Raw genomic sequence first — 27,833 nt, 5'->3', positions numbered from 1 at the left:
TCGCTGTCGGCGGTGTCGGCGACTCGAAAGAAGCAAACAAGCCTTGGCAAAGGCAGGAGTCGTGGAAAGAAAGGAAAGCTGATTGTTCTGACCAGCAAGGTCAGAGGGGCTGCTCTTTTGGAGAGCAGCTAGGGCCAGTCTGGAGCAACCAGACCAGCGTCGTTGATTTCAAAATAGGTCGCCAAAATGGCCGCTAGCCAACGGGCCAGGGACCGGGTAGGCGCATCGAGATGCAAAGTGCAGAGGGGCCCCACGCAGATCGTGGAGATGCTGGAGGGCTCACCTTTGGTGCAGATGCTGCTCGGTGGTTGGGCTTCTCAGGACCCAAAGCACAACTTGGAGGGAGCCTCTGTTGTCGCGCTTGCAGCTTGTCGTCGGTCTTCCAAGATGGCTGGCTCCACGTGTCTCGGTGCCTCCACGGGTTCCTTCTTTGCAGGGACTGTGGATCGGGCGGTGAGAGGTCTGGAGGTCCAGGTCTTGTCGGGCTCTGGGCTCGGGCTCCGGCGGGAGGCGGCGGCAAAGCAGACGTTGAATAGCTGGTTGGTGCTTGCGTTAGCAAGATGGTCACTCCCTGACCATAGGGGAGATTTCCTTCAGTCCTCTGTGCAGCAGAGCGTCGAAGTTCCCGTCTTCTTCTTGTGGTTAAGTTGATTCCAGGATGTCTGAAGTCTTAGGACACAGCTCCTACCTTTAAGCGGATTCTAGGGGCCGGACTACCTGCTAGGTCCCTCCCTAAGGGTGGGACCAGGAAGGGGGGTGGTTACACCCCCAATCCTTTGTCCAGCTCGCCCCAGGTCCGGGTCTGGTGTGCCCCAGGACCGGTTTGAACTGGCATATGCACCGAGGCTCCTTGTGAGCCTCAGGCATGTCTGATTGCTTTCAAGCCCTACCTGACCAATACACAAAATCCTGTCTGGGGTGGTGCTCGCACCTCCCCTGGCAGGAAACCCTTTGCCCACGTCTCCCAAGCTGGAAGGACTCCCAGCAGCAGGAGGGCAGACTTGTGTCTGGGGTGGCAGCATCCATTTTGTGGAGCTGAGGCATGTCTGATTTTACCCGGGTTTCAGGTACTGTACATGTCGTGTCCCTCTAGAAGGGTGGAATGCTAACCCCGTCGCCAGAATTGGCGAGGGGTTAGTATTCCAATTCGTATGACACCTTACTCGACATGTTTTGATAAAGCCAAACCAAAGATAGCATTTAACCGCGAGGTTCATAATGCACTTAAGAGTATATGGTATGACGATATCTGGAAACGGTAGAAGGAAGTTGTTCCGACCACTGCAGACAGGCTCAGCTCATGCCAGAGCACCATCTCACATGGAACCAAGCACTCTGCCTTCAGGATTGTTAAGGCCTGCCATAGGAGTGACTTATAGGTTACCAGGTGTCCCATTTAAGGTTAGGTAGAGGCATACTACACCTAAGTAAGAGGTGGTTACACCAACTTACCCCAGCTGAGTGATCAGCCAGTTGTGTCAAATTTGTTAGGCCAAGCCAGGGGTGGCATAATACATGCTTCAGCCCCTGGCAGGCCTTAGATACACCAATGCCCTGGGTACCTAGTGTACACTGGTACAGGGGCTCACAGGGTGATCCACTTCCAATTGGTTATGCACCTAGGGTGCATAGTGTCAATTTAGTTAGAGTGAACAGCAGGCTGGGGGTCTGATTAGCAGGCCCACAGCCTCAATATGTCAAAAACCCGTGAAGCAAAAAGCAAAAATTTGGGGTGACCATAGGATAGCAGACCCTACTCTCCTACACAACCCCCCCACCCCCAAACGCAGGGACATTAAACTAGCCTTGACCAGTCTCGTCTTCATGTCCTAAGTGGAAGTACCTGGAGAGACCATCTGCATTCCCATGGACTGTACCTGGCCGGTGCTCCACTGTAAAGTCCATCCCCTGTAGGGAAATGGACCACCTAAGCAGTTTGGGGTTTTCACCCTTCATCTGATTTAGCCATAAGAGGGGCTTATGGTCGGTCTGAATCTTGAAGTGAGTGCCAAACAAGTATGGCCTCAGCTTCTTCAGGGCCCACACCACAGCAAAGGTCTCCCTCTCAATAGCTGACCAATTCTTCTCTCTGGGGGTCAACCTTCTGCTAATAAAAGCAATGGGTTGGTCTTGACCATCTACATTAAGTTGTGACAGCACAGCTCCCACACCCAACTCAGAAGCATCTGTTTGGACAATAAACTCTTTGGAGTAGTCAGGACTTTTCAGGATAGGTGCAGAGCACATGGCCTTCTTCAGGTCATCAAATGCCTTTTGACAGCTTACTGTCCACTGAACCTTTTTGGGCATCTTCTTGGATGTCAGATCATTAGTCACAATGGACCCATAGTTCTTAACAAACTTCCTGTAGTACCCAGTCAAGCCCAAGAAAGCTCGAACTTGAGTCTGGGTGGTTGGAGGAGACCAGTCCTTGATGGATTGTATCTTACTCTCCAGTGGTTGAACTTGGCCTCCACCTACAAGGTGGCCCAAATACACAACCTTACTCTGCCCTAACTGGCACTTAGTAGCCTTGATAGTGAGGCCTGCCTTTTGCAGAGCCTCAAGTACCTTCTTCAGGTGGATCAGGTGATCCTCCCAGGTGGAGCTAAAGACAGCAATGTCATCCAGATATGCTGCACAAAGGTCATCCAACCCAGTAAGGACTTGATTCACCAACCTTTGGAAGGTGGCAGGTGCATTCTTCAGGCCAAAGGGCATCACCAAAAATTGATAATGCCCACCTGGGGTTGAGAATGCTGTTTTGGCCTTAGACTCCTCAGCTAATCTGATTTGCCAATAGCCAGCTGTCAAGTCAAACGTGCTCAAAAACTTAGCAGAAGCTAGTTTGTCTATGAGCTCATCTGCCCTTGGAATAGGATGTGCATCTGTCCTAGTGACAGCATTGAGTCCTCTGTAATCCACACAGAACCTCATCTCTCTCTTGCCATCTTTGGTGTGAGGTTTGGGGACCAGAACCACTGGGCTAGCCCAGGGGCTCTCCGAGGGCTCAATGACACCCAGTTCCAGCATTTTGTGTACCTCAGCCTTTATACAGTCCCTGACGTGGTCAGGTTGTCTGTAAAGTTTGTTCTTTACAGGCAGACTGTCACCAGTGTCCACCACATGGGTACACCAGTCAGTTTGACTATGTATCAATGAAAACATGTGTTGAAATGATTGTAGAACCTGTCTACATTCAATCTGCTGATGCTCAGTGAGGTTGCCTCCAAGGGTCACTCCTTCAACTGAACCATCTTCAGGGTTCTGAGACAACAGGTCTGGGAGAGGGTCACTCTTTCCTCCTGTCCCTCATCTGTAGCCATGAGCAAGCCCATGTCTGCCCTGTCAACATATGCTTTTAGCCTGTTAACATGGAGTTCCCTGTGGGGACTCCTGGGAGTTCCTAGGTCCACCAAGTAGGTAACCTCTCCCTTCTTTTCCAGGATTGTATGGGGTCCAGACCATTTGTCTTGGAGTGCTGCTGGGGCCACTGGCTCCAACACCCATACCTTCTGTCCTGGCTGAAACTCAACCAAGACAGCCTTTTGGTCATGCCAAGCTTTCTGTAAGGCCTGGCTTGCCTCAAGGTTTTTGGATGCCTTCTCCATATACTCAGCCATCCTGGAGCGGAGACCAAGTACATAGTCCACTATGTCTTGTTTAGGCTTTTTGAGAGGTAAATCTCATCCTTCCTTCATTAAACACAGTGGGCCTCTTACAGGGTGCCCAAACAACAATTCAAAGGGGCTGTAGCCAACTCCTTTTTGTGGGACCTCTCTGTAAGCAAACAGAAGGCAGGGTAGAAGGATGTCCCATCTTCACCTGAGCTTTTCAGGTAATCCTTTGATCATACCCTTTAGGGTCTTGTTGAATCTCTCAACAAGCCCATTGCATTGTGGGTGATAAGGAGTGGTGAACTTGTAGTTGACACCACATTCCTTCCACATAGCTGTTAAGTATCCTGACATGAAGTTGGTACCTCTGTCAGAAACCACCTCCTTAGGAAACCCCACTCTGGAGAATACTCCCAGCAGGGCCCTGGCCACAACAGGAGCTGTAGTGGTCCTAAGGGGAATTGCCTCTGGATACCTGGTGGCATGATCCACTACCACCAGTATAAATCTGTGCCCAGATGCAGTGGGAGGATCCATGGGACCCACTATATCTATTCCCACTCCTTCAAAGGGAACCCCCACCACAGGTAGTGGTATTAGGGGGGCCTTTGTTGTGCCACTTGATTTGCCACTGGCTTGGCAGGTCACACAGGAGCGACAAAACTCCTTTGTATCTTCATTCATGTGAGGCCAGTGAAAGTGAGGGACAAGCCTGTCCCAAGTCTTGTTCTGGCCCAAGTGTCCTGCTAGAGGAATATCATGGGCCAAGGTAAGAAGGAAGCCCCTAAATTGCAGAGGTATAACCAACCTCCTGGTTGCACCAGGTTTTGGGTCTCTAGCCTCTGAATAAAGGAGCCCATCATCCCAATACACTTTATGGGTACCTTGAGCATTCCCAGCAGCCTCAGCAGCAGCCAGCTGTCTGAGGGGTTCAAGAGAGGGACAGGATAACTGAGCCTGCCCCAAGTCAGCCCTGGAAGGTCCCCCTGTCCTCAGAAACTCAACCTGATCAGGTTCAAGCTCTTCAGGGACAGTTCCTTCAGGGTCCTCTAGATCATCTTCCTGGGAAGGCTGATCATCACTTGGAGGCAGGGGGGAAGGCACAGCCTTAACCCTCCTGTTCTTCTTCTTGGTAGGTGCTTGGTCCATTGTTCCAGGATCCAAGACCTGTGGTTCAGTAAGGCACTTTTTGGCCTGTGACCTGGTCACAGCAAGGACATGTGGTGATATACCTAACATCTCTGCATGTGTCCTGTACTCCACTTCTGACCATAGAGAACTCTCTAGGTCATTGCCCAACAAACATTCTACTGGGAGGTCTGCACTAACCACAACCCTTTTGAGGCCAGTTACCCCTCCCCATGAGAAGTTAACAACTGCCACACTATGTGAAGTAGTGGCATTGCTGGCATTGGTCACCAGGCAATTCTCACCTGGTATGTACTGTCCAGGGTCCACAAAGCCTGGTGTCACCATAGTGACACTGGCACATGTGTCCCTGTAGGCTTGAGCCACTTTTTCATTTATTAAAGGAGTCTGTCTGTACTTGCCCAGGTTACTGGGGCTCACAGTCAGGGACAAATCCACGTCCCCATCACAGATCAAGACTGCCTGTGTCAGGGTTCTGTCTAAGTCAGAATCTCCTTCAGTTCCCATAGTGATTCCCACTACACCCTTTGTCTGGGGACCAACACTGCTAACAGTAGTACTGGGAGCAGGTGCCTTAGGGGCAACAGTGTTGGGGGCTCCACCCTTCTTACAATCACTAGTCCAGTGAGTTGTATTCTTGCAAGATTTGCACCAGGGTTTCTTTGGACCTTCTTTCTTCTTCCCTTTAGGCTGGGACCCACCCTCGTTAGTACTAGTTTGGGGCCCTGTTGAAGACTTCTGGTCTTTAGATTTCTGATCTCCACCATTTTGGTCTGTTTTCTTCTGATCACCCCCTTGGCCCTGGTTCTGGTTCTTTTGCTTAACCCTGGTTCTGACCCATTTGTCTGCCTTCTTTCCCAATTCTTGGGGAGAGGTCAGATCTGAGTCAACCAAGTGTTGATGCAGTTGCTGGTTCTGACAGTTATTTAAAATCTGTTCTCTCATCATCACATTGTACAATCCTGTATAATCAGATACCTTACTTCCCAGCAACCAACCCTCCAAAGCCTTAGTGGCACATTCAATGTATTCAGACCAGTCCTGAGTCTGTGTCTTCTGGGTGTCTCTGAACATTAACCTGTACTGTTCAGTGGTTAAGCCTAACCCATCAACTAGGACACTCTTCAGGGCTCTGTAGTTTCTGACACCCTCCTACCTAACAGTGAGGAGTCTATCTCTGCCTCTACCTTCAAAGGAGAGCCATAAGATTGCTGCCCACTGGTCTTCAGGAACCTGCTGCACTTTGCAGGCTCTCTCAAGAGCAGTCATCCATTTGTGGATGTCATCCCCACTTTTGTAGGGGGGCACAACCTTGGACAGGTTCCTATTGTCAAAGACCCTATCTTTGTCCTTAGGGACAATGCTGCCACCAGTGGGTATAGACCCACTCTCTCTAGGTTGCCTAGCCTTACTCAGTTTCTCTTCCATCAGAACTACTTCTGGCTCCTGTCTCCGGATTCTCAGCTGAGCTTCCTTCATTCTGGCCTCATGTTCCCTCCTCTGAGGGGTGGTCATCCTTCTTCTGGAGTGACCTTGAGAGCCTCTAGAGGCATGAGAAGCATTAGATTCACCTGAGTGATTCCTTTGCCTCCCAAACCCCTGGTTAAGTCCACTAGGGAGATCCAATGGGGTGAACCCATTATCAGTCCCCAGTAGCCTTAAGTTAGCTGAGCCAGGTCTGGCACCTGGCACTGGGCTATCTCTCCCATCTGAACTGCTACTACTGTCAGATTCACCCCCTTTGTCATCCCTGTCCCTATGCTGATTCTCATCATCTGTAGTCAGATTCTCAACTAAGGGGCGACTGTGGGAAAGGGGTACTTCAGTGGCATCTTCAGAAGGAGGGCCTCCTGTTCTTGTCCCTAAGGGGTCTAACTGGGAGGCTTTCTTGAGAGCTTTCTGATCTTCATCGAGAGCTGTCTGATCTTCATCAGCTTGTAAAAGCTCTCTGAGTTCAGCAGAGGTAGGGTTCTTGGGCTGTTTAAGGCCCCTGATGTTTGCCAACTGCCTGAGCTCATTTTGGTTTAGGGTAGCAAAGATGGATGGTGCCCTCTGGGGGTCACTCTCAACAGAGATGTGTACATTGGACCCCTCTGCCCCAGCCATTGCTCTTAAGTGTGGGTGGATGTGTTGCAATCTACCTACACTTGGGTTTTCCTACTAAACCTATCTAGTAGTTGTAGTCAGGGTGTGCTACTCCCTTTGCTCTACAACAACTAAGTTCAGTAGAACTTAAGTATATCCATCTTGTTTTATATGTACCTACAGGTACCTATGTGATCTTTCAATTTGTAACCAAGAGATTACAATGGTAAAACACAGCAAGCTCAAATCCAACCGCTGCTCACCAATGTGAGAAGTTGGCCTGGTATATGCTGTTCACTAGTTAAAGTGACCACCTTGTACCATGCCAAGCAACCCTTATGGTGTGGTTGTAAGTCAACCTTTTCGGACTAGCTGCCCTAGTGGTAGCGTAGGCTAAGCAGTCTTTGAGGCTAAACTCGTTAAAGCGTGTTAAGCAAGCTGTTTTACCATATGTAACCCCCCTTTATACCAATGAAAGGACACCACACAGATATATATTCAAAATATATATGTATTTATTACTCAAAGTATCCCCTAGACTCTTTATGAGCACAGGAGCACAAATTGTTAAACAAGACAACGTTATAATATACAGAAGTTGCACGTTATATGGATGGGCCCTGGTGGCCACTCAAACCATATACTAAAATAGTGGTATAAGTACCACGAACAGGAAAGGGAAAAGGCCTAGGGCCTCTAGAATCGCTGGGCCTACAAGGAGCTAACTTCAGTTAGTGACCAGGAGGTCCACGGGTCGCGTGTGCAGTGAGGAAAGTTACACGCGTGCTCCCATAGGTTTTCAATGGGTGCGTAAAAGTTAAAAAGTTACTGCAGAAAGGGTCTTCTGGATGGACTACGATCTTAAGATTCAAAACCCAGACACTAGAGATGTTTCTCTACACTTGGGCGCCGGAGTGCCAGCTTTACCTCACCCACAGGAAGCGGGTGCATAGATCTCGAAGTGCGTCGGGTTTCTTCTATCGATTCAATGGAGCCTGATGACAAAGATGCTGCAGGCGGTCGGTCCAGAAGAGCTGCGTTGGATCCAAGGGTGGATCGGAGTTGTAGAAGACCTGAAAGCAGAGGGGACAGTGTTCACAGTCACTAGCCAGTGACCGGCGTGGCACCAGGTAGGTACCAGGCGATGTCGGGTGCAAACAGGTGGTTAGGTGTAGCTTGTCTCCGCAGCCACGTGGTCCCTGAAGGTCGACGACGTCCAGGAGTCAAGTCACGAGCTGTCCCACGCAGGCTCTCGCTGTCGGCGGTGTCGGCGACTCGAAAGAAGCAAACAAGCCTTGGCAAAGGCAGGAGTCGTGGAAAGAGAGGAAAGCTGATTGTTCTGACCAGCAAGGTCAGAGGGGCTGCTCTTTTGGAGAGCAGCTAGGGCCAGTCTGGAGCAACCAGACCAGCGTCATTGATTTCAAAATAGGTCGCCAAAATGGCCGCTAGCCAACGGGCCAGGGACCGGGCAGGCGCGTCGAGATGCAAAGTGCAGAGGGGCCCCACGCAGATCGTGGAGATGCTGGAGGGCTCACCTTTGGTGCAGATGCTGCTTGGTGGTTGGGCTTCTCATGACCCAAAGCACAACTTGGAGGGAGCCTCTGTTGTCGCGCTTGCAGCTTGTCGTCAGTCTTCCAAGATGGCTGGCTCCACGTGTCTCGGTGCCTCCACGGGTTCCTTCTTTGCAGGGACTGTGGATCGGGCGGTGAGAGGTCTGGAGGTCCAGGTCTTGTTGGGCTCTGGGCTCGGGCTCCGGCGGCGGCAAAGCAGACGTTGAATAGCTGGTTGGTGCTTGCGTTAGCAAGATGGTCACTCCCTGACCATAGGGGAGATTTCCTTCAGTCCTCTGTGCAGCAGAGCGTCGAAGTTCCCGTCTTCTTCTTGTGGTTAAGTTGATTCCAGTTTGTCTGAAGTCTTAGGACACAGCTCCTACCTTTAACCCCTTCAGTGCCCGCCCCTTTCCCCGCCCAGTGCCGGCCGTTGCATTAGCGGGCGGGGTCTATGACGAGCTGGACTCGTCATGGGCACAGCGCCACCGCGGCCCATGACGAGTCCAGCTCGTCATGGGCACTGAAGGGGTTAAGCGGATTCTAGGGGCCGGACTACCTGCTAGGTCCCTCCCTAAGGGTGGGACCAGGAAGGGGGGTGGTTACACCCCCAATCCTTTGTCCAGCTCGCCCCAGGTCCGAGGCTGGTGTGCCCCAGGACCGGTTTGAACTGGCATATGCACCGAGGCTCCTTGTGAGCCTCAGGCATGTCTCATTCCTTTCAAGCCCTACCTGACCAATACACAAAATCCTGTCTGGGGTGGTGCTCGCACCTCCCCTGGCAGGAAACCCTTTGCCCACGTCTCCCAAGCTGGAAGGACTCCCAGCAGCAGGAGGGCAGACTTGTGTCTGGGGTGGCAGCATCCATTTTGTGGAGCTGAGGCTATGTCTGATTTTACCCGGGTTTCAGGTACATGTCGTGTCCCTCTAGAAGGGTGGAATGCTAACCCCGTCGCCAGAATTGGCGAGGGGTTAGTATTCCAATTCGTATGACACCTTACTCGACATGTTTTGATAAAGCCAAACCAAAGATAGCATTTAACCGCGAGGTTCATAATGCACTTAAGAGTATATGGTATGACGATATCTTGAAACGGTAGAAGGAAGTTGTTCCGACCACTGCAGACAGAATCAGCTCATGCCAGAGCACCATCTCACATGGAACCAAGCACTCTGCCTTCAGGATTGTTAAGGCCTGCCATAGGAGTGACTTATAGGTTACCAGGTGTCCCATTTAAGGTTAGGTATAGGCATACTACACCTAAGTAAGAGGTGGTTACACCAACGTACCCCAGCTGAGTGATCAGCCAGTTGTGTCAAATTTGTTAGGCCAAGCCTGGGGTGGCATAATACATGCTTCAGCCCCTGGCAGGCCTTAGATACACCAATGCCCTGGGTACCTAGTGTACACTGGTACAGGGGCTCACAGGGTGATCCACTTCCAATTGGTTATGCACCTAGGGTGCATAGTGTCAATTTAGTTAGAGAGAACAGCAGGCTGGGGGTCTGATTAGCAGGCCCACAGCCTCAATATGTCAAAAACCCGTGAAGCAAAAAGCAAAAATTTGGGGTGACCATAGGATAGCAGACCCTACTCTCCTACAGAGGGGATGTGCATGTAGGTGTAAAATGTAAATGTAATGTAAATTTGATACTTGTATAGAGCACTACTCACCCGCAAGGGTCTCAAGGCTCTTGTACGAATACCGCTGTGGAACCCATCCTGGCTTTCCCTGTGAGGCGTCTACTCCTGGGAACCCCCAAGGTGGAGGCCAGGCATCCTTAGCGTTGTGGGGGCCGTTGTGGAGATTAAGCAAGCTATTCCCCAGAGTTGCAGAGTGGGACTCCATGATCGGAATAGGCACCGAGGCGAGAATTATCAGGTCCGTGGAATTTTTGAGCCCAAGACCCGCCGAGGCAGGGAATTGAACCCTGGTCCCGGGCTAGACCTCTGCATCAGGGTCTGCCGCTCTAATCATTGAGCCACACTTCTCCACAGGTGACATATGTGTCCATACCCAACAGCACACACCTTAGTACATTGTGTATTGTCATGAAGTATCATGTGATATTTTGCTTGGTCATAGCCACATGGGTTATGTTATGTTATGTTACAGGGAATTTGTTAAGCGCATGTTCACCAATGGTTTTTTGGCGCTGAGAGATACATGAGGCAGCGGAGGAGAAGAGAGCTAGTTGTCGTAGGCCTGAAAGAATAGCCAAGTCTTCAGCAGTTTTCTGAATGAAACATAGGAGGTGGTTGTCCTTAACTCCAGCGGGAGCGAGTTCCAGAACTGCGGGACCAATACTCCAAAGCGAGCACCGCCCAGTTTTTTGCGTTTGAATGTGGGGTTGACTAGCAAATTCAGGTGGGCGGATCGAAGGTAGCGATTGGGAACGTAACGTATAATTTTAGATGAGATGAAGGCTGGACTGTTCCCGTAAAGGGATTTGAAGATAGCGCATCCCAATTTGAAGAGACCACGCATGGCCACAGGCAGCCAGTGAAGGCCTTTCATCAGAGGCTGAATACGGTGCCATCTAGGCTGATGGAAAATCAATCTGGCAGCCTGGTTCTGGACAAGTTGGAGGCGTCTAAGCTGGTACGCCGGGATGCCTACGTAGAGGCAGTTGGAATAATCAAGTCGGGAGATGACCAGAGCTAAGATTACTAGAGTCAAGGCTTCCAGAGACAGGAATCTGCTGATGTTCTTGATTCTGCGTAGTTGGAAGAAGCCGGCAGAGACCTCCGAGCAGATCTGGGCTTTCATTGATAGGTTGTTGCTCTTGGCAGAGCTGGCCGGGGTAGGGGGGTTGCCTAAAGAGGATGGTCAAAAGTTGGAGTTCCATGGGTTAGCAGGTCCACCCGTGAGGATTAGTTCAGTTTTATCAGGGTTGAGTTTCAGTTGGTTTCCATTCATCCATTCGCTAATGAAGATCATAGTGTCTTGGAAGTGGATTAGCGAGGAAGGGTGGAGATTGATATTAAAAACCAGCTGGAGGTCATCCGCATAATTGTATGTTACGACTTTCCTGTCCCGAAGAGATGAGATTAATGGAAGGAGGTAGAGATTGAAAAGATGCGGGGAGAGGGAAGAGCCCTGAGGAACTCCGCAGGAGAGTTCCATCTTCTTTGAAGAGAGGTTGGCGAGGCGAACCGATTGAAATCGGTTGCTGAGAAAGGAGGAGAGCCATTTTAGAGCCAGGCCCTGGATCCCGGCATTGTTGAAACGGTCCAGAAGGATGTTATGGTCGACCATGTCAAAAGCTGCTGACAGATCCAGGAGAACCAGGGCCTGGGTAAGCCCTCTATCAGCGCTCCCTCTAAGCTCGTCCATGACTGTCAGGATGACAGATTCTGTGGAGTGAGAGGGTCGAAAGCCGGCCTGGTGGGGGTCCAAGATGTGATGCAGTTTGACAAAGGAACTTAATTGAGTAGAGACATAGGCCTCTAAGACCTTTCCGAGGTACGGTAGTAATGAGATAGGGCGGTAGTTGCCAGGGGTGGAGGGGCCAGCACCTGGTTTCTTCAAGATGGGAATAATTTCCGCAGTTTTAAAGAGGTCGGGAACTATGCCCTCTTCCAGTGATTTGTTTAGGAGAGAGAGAGGGTGGTCAGGGCACGTGGAGAAGGTCTCCTGGAGGACATAAGACGGGCAGCAATCTGTTGGGGACCCCGAGCCAACTCTTTTTAATAGACCCAGAAAGGTTTCCAAGGAGATTTGGGGAAACAGGGTCATCAGGGGTGACAGGTTCCCGGTATTAGGAGAGTTGACAGGGGTGCTAGAGGACGAAATGCTAGTTTTAATGGCAGTGATCTTATCCATAAAGTATGAGTTGAGTGAGTCGCAAAGGGGTTGAGAGGGGATTAGCTTGGGTACTATTCTATCAGGTTTAGATAGCTCGCTGACTATAGAGAAGATATCTTTGGCTTTGCTAGCTGAGTCCACGACTTTTTTGAGAAAGTCAGTTTTGGTTTGGAGAATGGATGTTTTATATTCTTTCAGTAGGTTAGTGTAGATGTTTTTGTCAGCTGAGTAATAGTGAAGTCTCCATCTACGCTCCGCTTGTCTCAGTGCTAGCTTCTTAGTTTTTAGGTCCGCGGAGAACCATCGCTGAGCATCATGCAGTCTGATAGTTTTAGTGTACTTAAGCGGAGCGACACACTCGCTTGCTGATTCAAGCCATAACTTGAGATTTGTGGCCTGAATGTGGATTGACTCTGTGGCAATAGGGGCCGTGGAAGTGAGACGAGAGCAGAAATGATCAATATTAGCGTTTTTCCAGTTTCTTGACTTGTGATTTTTAGTCGGTTTGGGTTTATTGGGCTGAACATCAGGGAGAGTGAAGGACACAAGGTGATGATCCGACCAGGTGCACGGAGAGATCAAGAGGGTCGAGGGAGTCATGTTAGCTGTCCAGACCTGATCTAGAATGTGTCCCTTAATATGGGTGGGTGCCTGCACGTACTGGGTGCAGTTCAGACCAGACAGGAGATCCGTTAGTTCGATAGAGCTGACGCTCTCCATTGCGTCTAAAGGCCATTGAAGTCACCTATGATAAGGAGTCTGGCGTGGACAATAGCCAGGTGGGAGATCATTTAGGCATGCAGCAGGGGGGTCTATAAAAGAGAGCGCAGGTGAAGGATGACTGGGGGGATTCCAGTTTAAAAACTAGGCTGTCAACAGAGGGCACACCCTTAATCTCCAGTGTCTTAAATTGATGGTCCGTAAGGATGATGGCTGCTACTCCACCGCCCGCTTTCCCTGGGGGGTGGTTAGTTTGTAGGATATAGTAGTTATCTAGTAGGGCTGCCAGAATGTCAGGTATAAATTCTTCAGTGAGCCACGTTTCCGTGAGGAGAAGTAGATCAGGCCTTTCCAACTGTAAGAGTTGGAAAATCGCGAGTTGGTGTTTTACCATAGATCGTGTGTTTAGGTATATAACTGAGAGTCCCCTTTGTCCATGACTACTGGGGGTGTTGGAGAGAAATACTGTAATGGAGGTGTCGAGGTTGTGGCTGGGGAGAACTTCAGGGAAGGTGGTTCTGTGTTTGAAAATACCTGATTCAGCTGAGCAGAGGCGGATATGGGTAGCAATCTCATAATTCCCATGTAACTCTCTCAGCTCCGTAGTGGAGTATTTTAGAGAAAGGGCAGAGTTTCTGGCCCCTGAACCCGTACGGCCGCAGACGGGCGCAGACGGGCTTGCCTTTGGGTTTGCCTTTGGCTGCGCGGCCGTGTCCCCATCTAGCTTTATGCGGGTCAGGGCAGGCGGCAGGAAGTGAGGGAAGATGCAGGGGGAGGAGTCACGTCCCCTCCATTCAATCGGCACAACAAGCCGTGACGGACCGGGGGACAATGAACTCCCTAGGATGCCCCGTGAGTGATTAGCGGCAATGCGGGGGTGAGTGAGCACAATTAATACGGATTCTTGATTTTAGTTTAAAAAATAAGGATTAAAAAGGAACAGCGACTTGGGTCTCACACCATGTAACACAATTCGCAATTCAATTGGTTATCACGCATTTACAAGGTTAAAAAGATAAAAGAGTTTTTAGCAAGCTTCACCTCGCGGCGCTAATGTTCTCTGCTGCGCGGCCGTGTCCCCATCTACCTTTATGCGGGTCAGGACAGGCGGCAGGAAGTGAGGGAAGATGCAGGGGGATGAATCGACAATCTTCCTTTGTTCATCTCTGTACTGCAGGGCACCAGCTGTCCATAAACCGTTCCCAGACCTTGAAACCATGCAGGAACGCGACTGCATCCGATGGTACCGCTTCACCAGGCCACTGATTGAGGAGTTGGCGGAGCAGTTGGCGCCACATCTACTACCTGGCTGGACATACCCTACAGCACTGACCCCAGAGGTGAAGGTGATGTCAGCCCTGCACTTCTTTGCTACTGGTACCTTCCAGTACACTGTGGCTACTGCTGGTGGTATGTCGCAAACTATGTTCAGTCGTGTGCTACGTGATGTCTTGGAGGGGATGTTGCATTTCCTTGACCTGTACATCAAGTTACCTAGCCCAGGTCAACTCACTGAAATAAAGGATGTTTTTTATACACTGGGGAGGATGCCGAACGTCATCGGATCTATTGATGGTACACATGTGGCCCTGGTACCACCACGGGCACATGAGTAGGCATACCGGAACAGGAAACATTTCCACTCCATCAATGCTCTGGTGGTATGCCTTGCAGACATGTGTATCACACGTGTGTGCATCTTTCCCCGGTTCTGAGCACAATGCCTACATCATGAGGAGTAGTCGCATTGCAACGCTGATGTCACAGATTCCAGACCAGCGTGCCTGGCTTGTCGGTGTGTACTGACTATTTATCTTTGTGTGGGTTTGGCAATGCTGTATTCCACCCTCTTTCAAAACTCAGCTAATTGTCAAATTGTTTGTATGTAGGTGACTCCGGATAACCCAACATGCCGTGGTTGCTGACAGCCCTCAGGATCCTTGTGACACCAGCCGAGATGTGCTACAATGAGGCACATGGTCGGAGCAGGAGGGTGATTGAGCGGACAGTTGGTCTCCTGAAAAGCCACTTCCGCTGCCTGGACAAGGCCGGAGGGGCCCTCCCATATGACCCTGCAAAGGTGTGCAAAATTATCCTTGTATGCTGCATGCTACACAACATGGCAGTACGGAAGAAGTCCAGGATGACGATGACTTACCTCCGCCACCTGTAGAGGATCCAGGCCTGGGCCACGATGCCAGTGATGATGATGATGAGGGGTGACGTCTGCACACAGCTCATCAACAACTTCTTCACCTGAATGTGAGTTTACAGGGTTGTTATGTCAATGTATTGAGTTAGCATGAAATGTGTTGGGGCTGCTCTGTTGCTGTTTGAGTGTGTCTGTGTGCCACTTGACTGGATGCATGCAGTGATGTGTCCTTTCAGGTGGTCTGTACTCCACAATAGTGTCGAACTGCTAACTTGTTTCTGTGTAGGTTTATTTTGACATGTTTTGTGCATGTGTATTGTATTTCTGTCCTGTTCTGCTGTGCTTTTGACTGTGTCTTGTGTCTGTCCTTCCCAGGGTACTTTCCCTGTTTGGTCAACACTGACCCCCAACACCCAAAATCCAACACCAGTGTGAAAGTTGTCAATTCCCATCAAGTGATGTAACACACACCCCTGGACTTCAATTATCCAACACTTTGTGACCGTGTGTCCACTGTAATGTACAATTACCTTGCAACTATTGTGGAATAAACATGTTGCTGATGTGTAATGAACCTGTGCTATGCTTTGTTAGGTGCGTTGTCTGTCTTCCCACATCTGACTGACATTTGCTTACCTCACCTGTGGGATTGCTACCACTGACTGTGGATAGGTGTTGTGTCTGTGGATTTCAATGTATTTCAGGTCAACATCATTGTGTGGGACGAGTTACATGGACATGGTGAGTATGTGTTGTGGTGTCATAGTGGTGTGTCTCCCTCACATGTGTCACATCACCATGACTCACATAACGGTGATCACATTGCTGTAGTATTTGGCATGCACTGTGTTGTTTATCAGATCAACATCTCCATGACACATGACAAGTTGGAATCACAACAGAGGCAAGTATAGTGTACTGGTGAGTTTATTTACAAACGTGTGTGAGGATAGTGCACAGGATGGTGGGTGCAGTACATTGGGTTTTGAATCCAAAGTTCACAGTAGAGTTGGAAGTGTTGGTTGCTGAAATGTCCAGAGTAAAGTCCACAGTCATCTGCTACATTGGACCAACATCAACCCTCTATGTCATGTAGGCGACCTGTGTTAGATACGACAAGGTGAACGGTTTGCGCTCAAAGAACATGGTCCAGAACAGGTTTAGAGGCCCTGAGGGATGTGCATGGACATCTGCGTCTCACTTGCCCTTCTTCGAACGACCCCTTTTCTTCGGGGGGTATCCTCAGGTGCAGGCATCTGCGGTGCAGAGGACTCTCCGCCAGAGTCATCTTCCCTCCCTGTGGCACTGGCAGATGGTGCGGCAACAGATGTTGTGGCCACACAGGGAGGTGTGGACATGTTGGTGCTTATCTGGCGGAGGCATTGAAGTATGTCCCTATGCACCACAGTAGGTGCATCCCACTTTGCCTCCATGCAGGCATGATGGGCAGCCTGCTCCTGTTGAATGTCCTTGAGGATCCCCACTACCTGGCCGAATCCTCCGGTGCTATCCTGGTACGCATCTATGATGCGTGCAAGTTGGGGGCCATCATGCAGTCCAGACCCCTCTGCAAGGCACGCCCTCTGCCTACCACCCCTCCCTGCACCCTTATCCACATGGGCAGGACCCGCGGCAGCACGCACAAGTGACACTGGGCCCCCTTGGGTGTTGTTGCTGGTGGTGTTGTCCGTAGCTTCCTGGGGGTCCTGTGTCCCTGTGTAGTCGGTGTTCTGTGGCCTTGCTCTGTCTGTGTTGGCAGGGGGTGCCCTGTCTGTTGCCAGATGCTGGAGGTGTGGGTACAGGGGGTGCAGATGTTGGTACTGCTGGTGCTGCATGATGACTCACGCCGGAGTTGCAAGGTTGTTCGTCGTCATCCTAAGAGGACAGAGACGGATCCACACCAGAGAGCTGAGGGTCCACCAGAGTCTGGAACAGGGACTCCTTCATTTGCTGCTGTGTCCCCAGCACCACCTGTGTTTGGAATAGACACACAATGTAAGTCATGTTTCTACAGGCATCAATGGTTCACATACATGACATTTTCTACTGTACGTCAGGATGCGTGCCTGTACACTGCTTTGTCCAAGGTTGTCACGGACAGAGATTGATATTGTTGTGGCACATTGCCCAGCCAAAATGAAACATTTCAATGTGCATGTCGAAGTGTGTGCATGCCCAGCTCATGTATAGATTTGGCTGTCAATGGCCATTACTACTCAAGGGCCATCACGTTGCTGACACAGGTGTGTCATCCCTGTACACATTTGAGCTTTAACAAGGACATACGTGCAATTCCAATGAGATGTAAGATTTGGGCATGTGTGGTAGCAGATTTTGCTAGTCTTTGTGTGTCACATTGGTGTATTGGTACGACATGGTCACAGTTTGGAATGCCTGTGATGTTTTGAGAGAAAATGTTTTTTTACAGTGTTCCTAGTTCCCATCTCATTTCATACAAGTGATGATGTTACCATCGTTAATGAGTCTGGTGCTGAGTTTTGTACGTGCATATGTGATTTGACTTGTCAATGTTCTCCATGGTGACATGGATTGGGCAAGGTAGCACTCTGGCTTTTCAATGCTCATGACAGTGAGAGCCGGTGGTGTGTGTGTTGCGGTTTGGCTGCTGTGAGTAGCAGGTCTCCTCCAATGCAGTCCAGGTTAGACCTTGTGTCTACAGTGTCTATGTCAGTGAGTGGTGTGTTGTGTGAAGAATGCATATGTTGCAGCACGATGTAGGAGTGGAATGCAGCTCACAACCGCACCGAGTGTGAATGAGACCATGCGATGGTGTCAGCTATATTGGTGTGTCCATTCCATTCACCATCAGATATCCCCTGTCAATGATGCATATGTGAGTTCCTGTGTGCTTTGTGCAATGTACTATATATGGCTCTCCACACTTGTCATCTGCAAGACACACCTCCACAGCCAGGCCAGGGGGCACCCCTGGACACTGCATCCCCAGACTGTGAGTTTGAACATATGGTTGCAATGGCTGTGTGTGCGACCGTGTTTGGTTTGGCCAGTGCATATTGTGATTTTCAGCCACATCATTTCTCAGGCCCATGTGTCAGACATCTTGCCCGGGCATCATCTGTGTGAGTGACTGGTACCACGAGTGCAATGTGTTTTAGCATAGAAGGTGTGTGTATGGCCAGCATCGGTGTTATTTGTTTTCAAGTCAGGGCCTCCTTCTCCCCAAGCCAGTTATCCCATCATGAAGTGTGCCACCATTGCAGTGGGTGTTGGTTAACTTTCAGGATGTCAGTCAGTGCAGTCCTGGTGTTTGTTGTTGCCCGGTTCCCAGCATGGCCTTGTGCTCCCCACAATAGAGCCCAGTGTCAGACATCTTGTCAGTCTATTCCCACTCCCTGTGAGGCGAATATGGTTCAGTGTTAGCTTGCTGGGCCATGTGGGTGGGGAATGTCTGTGACTGCAACTCCCATCATGCTTTTGGCTACACCCCCCTTCCCAGCATGCCCATACTTCCTTCCTTTTGATTCTTCTTCCCTGTGAGGGGGTGTGACAGCAATGGCAAGATGGCTGACTGTGCAGTCCTGTTGTTTGTTGTTGCCCAGTTCCCAGCATGGCCTTGTGCTCCCCACAACAGAGCCCAGTGTCAGACATCTTGTCAGTCCATTCCCACTCCCTGTGAGGTGAACATGCGAGCTTGCTGGGCCATGTGGGTGAATTATGAATCGTGGAAATCAGTTGTACTGAAAGGCCACACTTCACACCCAATAAACTGAATACTCACTTAAGAATTTACTTAGTCATTTTGTTTAACTCTTGTTATTGAAGAATTTGGCATGTAAACAATAAAGAACACAGCATTTCACATGACATCAGTAGTTCACTGTGTGGTGAGACATCGAGAGTCCCTGTACCTCAGTACTATACAATTGTCTACAGGAATATCACCCTAAATAACATCATCAATAGCACTGTCACGACCCCCTGGCGGCACACAAATCTCCCCACGGAAGGTGTTCCAGCGCCCCCATACTTGTGACCATTTCTGTGGGAATCCCCTGGAGATATAAATAGTTATCTCTGTCACCATACACAAATCCATGTCCCTGGCCCAGGCAGCTATACACGGTGGGCCCGGGGCCCTCCACAATTGTGCGATATTCCGCTTGGCTACCATGAAGTCCAAAGTGGACCAAATACTCTCCTTAGCTGTAAGGTCAGTGGGGCCCCAAATATTCAACAAAATCAATTTGATATTGCACTGTATCTTCTGCCCCATTGCTTCCTCCATCATGAGAACCACCCCCTCCCAGAACTTCTGAATTTTCACACATTCCCAGAGTATATGGATGAAGGTGCCTTCTTGGCCGCATTGTCGTGCACAGCCACCGTTTTGGGCGCAGCCCATATGGACCAGCGAGGGTCCGGACAGATACGTCCTATGGAGGATTTTGAGCTGGACCAATCGGAGTCTGGAAGAGATGGCAACTTCACCTGGAGAAGCCACCGCGGCCCGCCATTCCTCATCCTCCAGGCCCGTGACGTTATGGTCCCATTTATCTCTAAGGCAGGTTAGGGGGTCGGTCATATTGTTAATAAACTTCTTATATATGAGTGATATGGCTTTTTCTGGCAAGTCACCATCTAGGATCCTATCCTCTAGAGGGGAGGAATCAGGGAGGACCGTACCTTTGGAGAGAGCTGAGAGCAATGCGTGCCTGATTTGGAAATACCGGAACTGTTCTGTGGGGGCCATTTCAAACTCTTGCCTTAACTGGGAGAAGGGTATAACATTGCCCGATTTCCAAAGATCCCTTAGCCTGGAAATACCAATGGTTTCCCATTTGTCGAAGCCCAGGCAGCGCGACATCCGACCCGGCTGGTCAGTGCCACAGCGGTGTAGCCTGAGTAAGCCTGCCTTCCCAACCCAAGCTTTTAGTAGCGTCTTTCCATACGTGCACTGCATGCTTGGTCGGGCCGGACAAGACGATGTTCCGGGACTTCGTGTACAGCGCTCCCTCAAACCCACCCCCCAGGAGGAGAGAACGATCGATCTGAAATGCTGGGTCATCGTGCCGTCTGTAAGTGCATTGATTAATGGCAGCGAGTTGTGAGGCCCAGAAGTATCTTTTTATGTCTGGAAGACCAATACCCCATCAAACCACCCCAGGGTGAGTTTATTTGTGGCAATGCGGGGGGATTTACCCTCCCATAGCAGATCCCGCACTGTGCCCTCCAGTTTCCTAAAGTATGACGCCACAACCGGCAAGGGAGTATTTTGTAACACGTACAAAAGACTGGGGAGGGACATCATCTTGAATAGGGCCGCACGTCCCAGGAGCGACTTCCAGTGCAAAACGTCTGATTTAAGACGCGCTAGGGGTGGCCGAAGGTTAGCGTCATAAAATCTCGACATGTCTTTAGATTACCAGATTCCTAGGTACTTCAAACCGCCGACAGCCTCCGTCACCTGGCAACCCGTTGGAAGATGAGGACACCTTCCACTAAGAACGTAGAGCACGGATTTAGACCAGTTAATCACATAGCCTGTGAACCTGCCAAAAATTTTAAATATATCCATCACCACGTTGAGAGACGCCGCTGGGGAGGCTAGATAAAGCAGAATGTCATCCGCATACAACGATATGCGATCCTCCCACCCATGCGTCCATTTAAGGCCCCGAATGGCAGGGTCCTGGTGGATCCATGCTGCCAAAGGCTCCAACACTAAGGTGAAGAGGAGCGGTGAGAAGGGGCAAACCTGCCTGGTGCCCCTGCCAAGAGCAAAGACAGGGGACTTCCGGGTATTAACTACTTGCGCCAATGGTTGACAATACAAGAGGCGCACCCATCCAAGCCAAATCCCAGCTTACAAAGAACCGCAAACATATAGGGCCATTCAATGGTGTCAAAGGCCGAAGCGGCGTCCAGAGTTACCACCACGGCATCTTCCCTAATTGTGTCTGACCTGCAAAGTACCACGTGGAGTCGGCGGAGATTAAGGGACGTGTTTCTCGCCGGCATGAATCCAGACTGATCCGGGTGTATCACATTGGGAAGGACTTGTAACAGACAAATGGCAAGAACTTTCGCGAGAATCTTGACCTCGCAGTTAAGTAGCGAGATGGGCCTGAATGAGGAACACAAGTCGGCGGGTTTGCCCGCTTTGTAGATGACAATGATATTGGCCAACCTATGATCCTCTGGAAGAATCCCCCTCTCCCTACTCTCCCGAAACATGGCTGTGATAAAAGGGGCGGTCACACCCGCTGTCAGTTTAAATAGTTCTTTGGGAATCCCGTTAGGACCCGACGCTTTCCCCCGTGCAAATCGTGGATGGCTTTCTCCACTTCAGGTACTGTGATATCCTTGTCAATGTCGGAGCTTTCCTCCTCGGTGAGGTCTGGCAGCCGAATATCCCGTAGGAGGGAGGAAGCATCCTCCTCTGAGTGGGTTGTGCTGGAAGTATACAGGGAGTGATAATATTTACTGAATGCGTCCGCAATGTCCTGCGGAGCAGTTATACGGAAATGTGAGTCAATGGCAATTTCGACCACAACGCGCCGCGCCCCATCCCTGCGATCCAACCAGGCTAGCAGTTTGCCCGCCTTGTCGGCCACATCATAGATCTTGCTAAGGGTAGCCCTATGGTGTGTCTTAGCCGCGCCGGTGGCTAGGTCTAAGAGTTCCTTAGTTTTAATGTGGAGCTGTTGGCGCACCTCCTCCGAGTCCTGCGAGCAGACTGCACGATCCAGCACTAGGATCTCTTCCTCTAAGCGCGTTGTGGCGGCAGTCCTCTCCTTGCATTGCCCTGCAATTTGTCCCAGGATTACCCCCCGAATGACAGTCTTATAGGCCTCCCAAAGCGAGACGGAGGAGCTGACCGATACCAGGTTTTCTTGGAAATACAGGTCAGATTCAATAAGAACCTTCTCTCTGACAGAGGTCATTGTGAGATACCATGAGTTGATCGGTGCAACACGGCCAATCATGGGCTCTCCCACCTCCAGCCTGCACAATCATGGGCTCTCCCACCTCCAGCCTGCACAGGACGGGCGAATGATCCAAAATTCCCCTAGCCAAATGACGTATATTTTTGACTGTGTGTAGATGGTGTGTGAGTGTGAGCACGTAGTCAATACGTGACATGGTGCCATGGGGGCCTGAAAGATGTGTGTATTGGAGCTCCACAGGGTGCAGGCACCTCCAGACATCCACAAGTCCCATAGCCCCCAAAACATTATGAATTTGTTTGTGGGATAATGACAGGTCCTTCTGGGGCCATCATTCTAGAGATTCAGAAACAATGGAGTTGAAGTCGCCCCCAATCAATAAGCGCCCATCCGGCAGGACCAGGAGCAGATCGCTGAGATCAATAAAGGCCTGCGTATGCAGGCCTGGCGGGATGTACACTGATACCAGGTTATGGGTGTCTCCCTCCCAAATCCCAGACAGAGCTGTGAATCTTCCTAGTAGGACTGTATGGACTGTATTGATAGTCAAGGGGAAGGATTTACGGACAAGGATGCCCACCCCCCGGGAACCTGAGCCAAAAGCGGAATGAGCTGCCAACTGAAAACCCTATTGTGACAGGGCCTCACAACCGCTGCCCAACAAGTGGGTCTCTTGTAGGAACACCACATCTGGCGAGTGTCTCGTCAGGAATTGGAGGACCACCCCTCTCTTCATTCTGTCCCCCAGTCCATTTACATTCCAGGAAAGCAAAATGAGTTTCTGTCTACACGTAGTACCCATCACAGTGAGTCAAAGGTGAATAATGTTCTGGAGAGAAGCAAGGCAAGGTGGAGACAGGGAAGGGCCCCATGACACTCCAAAGCACTGTAATCAATGAGAGTGTTACAAACACTGTACCGACTGCAACCTGCATCTGAGACCAATCAGACAAGACATGCCAAAACAAGAACAATACCAAAACCCCAACCCAAATGCAATCCCCTCCCACCCACCCGGCAGACCCTCAGCCCCCCTCCCTGCCCGGCGGTAACAAAACCTCCTGCCCCCCAAACTAGCAGAGTGCCTATCGCCCACCCTTCCAAAAACGTAGCCTAACCGAACATCCGCCCCTGGAAATTCTGTTTCATCGACATTAACAACGATAACCTGACATTGGTGCCCGAACAACACCCGCAAGGGCCTAATAAACACCCAGCCACCCCCATCTGGTCAACAGGGGAACAGGCAAGTGTCGAGGAGTTCAGTGCAATAAAGCAAGCTGTGACAATCTAACACAAGATGATCATATTCTGACGCCAGTGGTGGAAACAGCTCTGTTTCTACAGCCCTCTGTGGGTTTGAAACCGTGCCACCTCCCAAAGGGAAAAAACATACAGACCAGTTATTCGGCACCCCCTCGCCACCTCAGACAAGTCTTGCAGTGGCGATCCACCACCAGGAGTTCGGGCGTCTCCATCCATCCTCCCACCTCGGGCCTGGTTGTTGCGGCTACTCGCAGTACGCCAGCTGTCCAGCCAGTCCCACGACTCCTCCGGGGTGGTGAAGAACCAAGACTTCCCGTCCGACTCCACCCTCAACTTTGCTGGAAACATCATGGCATATTTCAGTTCCTTGTCGTGAAGAACTTTTTGACCTCCAGGAAGCTTCGTCGTTGTCGCTGCACCATGAGGGTGAAGTCTGGGAAGAAAGTGACACGACTGTTTCGGAACTCCATCGGCGGGGCGGAGTGAGCACACTGCAGGATGACATCCCTGTCGCGGAAATTGAAGATTCTTGCAAGAAGAGGCCGCGGGGGGGCTCCAGGTCTCGGGCGGCCCCCTGGCACTCGGTGCGCTCGTTCCACTGAGAAGAAGTTGGAGAGTCCCCTTGGCTTGAGGTAGTTGGTGATCAAGTCTTCCACGAAAAGGTCCGCCGAAGGCCCTTCCGCTCGTTCCGGCACCCCAATTATGCGGACGTTGTTGCGTCTAGAGCGCCCTTCGTAGTCATCCAACTGCGCTTCCAGCTTCGCAACGTGCGTTTGCAGATCATCCACCTTCCTCTGCAGCGTAGGTGTGTCCTCCACCAGGGAGGTCGCCTTGATTTTGACGTCCTTCAAGCGCGAGTTCATTGAATGCATATCCTCTCTAATAAGGGACACCTCGGTGGACACAGTGTCAATACGCGCCTCCAGCGCCGTGCGGACAGAGGTGATGGCTTCAAGAATGTCTTGCAGCGTGGGTTCCTTCTGTTTCCCCCCGGGCTTGGATTTATCGTGTGTGCCCGATCCGCCCTTGGGGCTCGCGTTGAGGCCTCCCTCCCAAGCGTATTTCGACAGTTTGGTCTAAAGGGCTGCCTTCGAGCTGCGGCCCCCCGCTATGATGTCTGCGAAGCTCTCCGGTGTGGCCTGCGTACGTTTGATGCAAGGTACGATCGGTGAGAGTCAGTCGTGGGGTCCCCAGCCTTTGATCCACCGCTCAGCACAGCTCCCGCCAGCAGTAGGAGCGACAGCTTCAGGTATCACACATACGGGACTTCCCAAATGCCAGTTTCTTGGCGAGATTGCGCCAAAACCTCACCAAAAACGCACCTCAGCTGTGCTCCAGGATCAGCTGCCAGGGGGAGAGGGGGTGGGAGGCCCACTCCTCAGGCGACCCCCACTGGTAATCCGAGTTCTTCTGCGCAGCTATGCATCAGGGCTTGCAACACAGCTGCGCGTCAATCTCAACCCAGCGGTGTCCTCAGTGCATGCATCCACAGTGAAGTTCGCCTACTTGACCGGAGATCAGTCCAGCATTAATCCTCACTCCCAAGCTACACAGGGCCGCCGTCTCACCTCTGCCCCTCCTCGCAGCAGAGGCCGATGCGGACGTTCACGCTTAAACTGCCATATGGGCCCTTCGGTCCTCCAGGGCCTCCCACAGCCCACCACTGTTGCTGTAGCGGAGTACCGGTGGCGCACCCCCGGCGGGCCGCGACAAGCGGACTAAGGCAGCCGCGGTCCGGGACCCGTCCGACTCGGCAGGTTTCAAATTCAGGCACCCAGCACCGCAAGTGCCAGAGGCGGCCACCCCGATGAGTACGCGCCGCCACCAACACACCCGGCCAGCTAGCCGCGCAGTCGCGCTTTCACCAGAAGTCGGACCGATGGCGCAGATCTCGCCGCTTCAATGCGAGCCTCCTTTCTGGCCGCGGCTGAAATCAAACTATACGGCAGCTCTTCCGCTGTCAGGATTCGTTAGTAGATCTCTAATTTAGGCAGAATGTTTTGGATTGTTGACGGATTCCGTGCTTGGTCTGCAGAGCCGACAGGTTAAGCAGCCATCTTTCTGCTCGGCTTGGCCAAGCCCCCTACTTAGTCATTTTTAAGGTTTTAAAAATATATATTAAGGAACATAATGTGTATAACATAGTAGACAGAAAACAAATTATACATGTAACTGTATAGGTAATATAAATAAGACTATAAATATGAAAGTTGTAGAGTTTACCATCAATAAAATTTACTAATAAATGAATATATGATAAAAAAGATGCAGTTATTATGGAATATTGAATAAGCTTATTTTTGGGTACTTTTATGTTTATAGAGGGAGAGGAGAGGGGGGGAGATGGGAAAAGGGCGGGCGTTCTAATCGGTAAGTGATATTTACCATTGGGAAACGATCAGTCAAAGTAACAATAAAAAAGGATCATAATTATATTGGTAACAATAAAATATGAGCATACAAAATAAGAATAAAGATGTTAAGCTGATGATGATCGCAAACAGCATACCACCAGGCTTTACTGGAAATGTTAGATATGTTTTTCGAATTAGCAGTGATTTGTTGATATACAATAGCATGTAAAAAGTCAAGCCATTTTTTATTATAATGAGTGAGAGGTCAGTGTTTATCTAAAGAGCCAGCAAAGATAGATAACATTAAACAGAATTGCGATATGAAAAATAGGATTGATTTGTCTCCAGACATCATCCCAAAAACAAAGTATATTTGGGCAGACGTGTTTAAGATCACTATGTGAACTGGAACATGACCATCAAAGGGGCTGTGGAATACAGGGAGAATTTAGAACTAGAAAGCGGGGTGAAGTGAAATCCACTATAATATACCTAAAATATGTCTGAGTGGCCATTTTAGACGTTTTATGAATAACCTGTTCCAAAGGGAAGTAGGCCATGAGCATCCTAATTAAGTTCCCCATGGGAGTTCTATACGAGTTTTCGTTCTAGAAGGAGGCGCGATCATGAGAGATATATAAATAAGAGATGGTATTGGTATGGCAGATAAAATATGAAGTAATAGATGATCCGTAGGGACAGCAGTGGTATCTTCAGGTAGGGTAATAAAAATATCTAAAAGAATGTTGATCAGAGGGGAAATTTGAATCGGTAGGATGAAGGACAGTTAAATGTGTGCTGAAATTGAGGGCAAGAAATTGGATTGTTATCAAGGAACAGGTTCCTAACCCAAACAATGCCTTTATTCCTCCAAGTTCTCCAAAGGAGAGGTCGATTCCGAAGTTTAGATTATAGTACCAAATGCACATTTGGAAAAAATGTATACGAGTAGGGGAATGTGTATAGGGAGGAGGGTAAGTGTTTGAGAAAGTGGTTTGAAAAAAGGGGAAGAATGATGAGCAAGAGTAGAAGAATGAGAGAGATATTCTTGGAAAGAGAAAGAAGAAATAAGGGATTTTCTATTTTGAACCAAAGCAGTGAAGAGGAGGATGGAGTTTTAAATAATCAAAAGGCATCCTGTTGAAAGACTTATGATAGTGTTTAAATCAGGAACATTTATACCTCCTTCATTTTTTAAGTGTTTCAGATGAGATAAGGAAATACAAGGTTTCTTTTTGTTCCAAGTCATTTAAAAAAAATATATACTGGGTATACCAACAGATATCCATAGATAAGGTATAAAGACTTATGGGAGAGATCATAATCTACTCGACCACACCAGGAAAGAAATTGAGGGGAGCAGGATGAGAGTATGGTTTCAGTTCAAAGCATAAGGTCTTTGAGATTAAGGGAGACAGAAGAGATAATAGAATAAAAGAACCATATTCCTAGGTATTTAATTTTAGTAGGAGTACAGGTGAAAACAGAGGTGGAAAATTATTGTTTGGTACAATATTTGTTAAAAGGAAGTATTACGTTTTTATTGAAATTGATAATATAGCTAGAAACCTTGGAAATTTGTAAATTATCCTAAGAGAGAGCTGTTAAAGCGTTATCAGGATTGGAAATAAAAATAGGAATGTCATCAGCATAAGCTGCAAGTTTAAATGAGGTTTGTCATATCGGAAGGGTTCTAACATAAGAATGAATAGCAACGAGGATAAGGGGCAGTCTTGCCGCACGCCCCTATGGAGAGGACAGTAACGTGAAGCTATACCATTAACCATTACCGAAGTCATCAGGGAATCATAAAGAATAGTAATTAAGGAAAGGAGTGGAGGCCAAAAACCATGCCATTGCAAGGCTTTGGGCATAAAGGGCCAATTAAGTCTATCAAAGGCTTTTTCTGTGTCAATGGTAATGGCTGCAAGAGGATAGTCCAGATTGGGTGCTTTACTTAAGAGTAGTCTAGTATTATCTGAGCTATGAGTAATAAAATCTTAAAGTCAGCTTTGACCAAGGAAATGGGTCTATAGTTTTTACACAAGGTAGGATCTTAACCGGGTTTATAAATATGGCAAATTGCTGCTTCTAAAAAAATACTTTTGAAATAATAAGGAGCAGAAAGGGCTAAGAACAAAGTGAGCAGCATTGGTAATATAATAGAGGAAATGTGAGAGTAAAATTAAACAGAAAAAACATCTG

Source organism: Triturus cristatus, chromosome 11 (assembly GCF_964204655.1).
Source record: "Triturus cristatus chromosome 11, aTriCri1.1, whole genome shotgun sequence".
Lineage (NCBI taxonomy): Eukaryota > Metazoa > Chordata > Amphibia > Caudata > Salamandridae > Triturus > Triturus cristatus.
The sequence above is the reverse complement of the archived record's forward strand: the minus strand, read 5'-3'. Positions refer to the sequence as shown.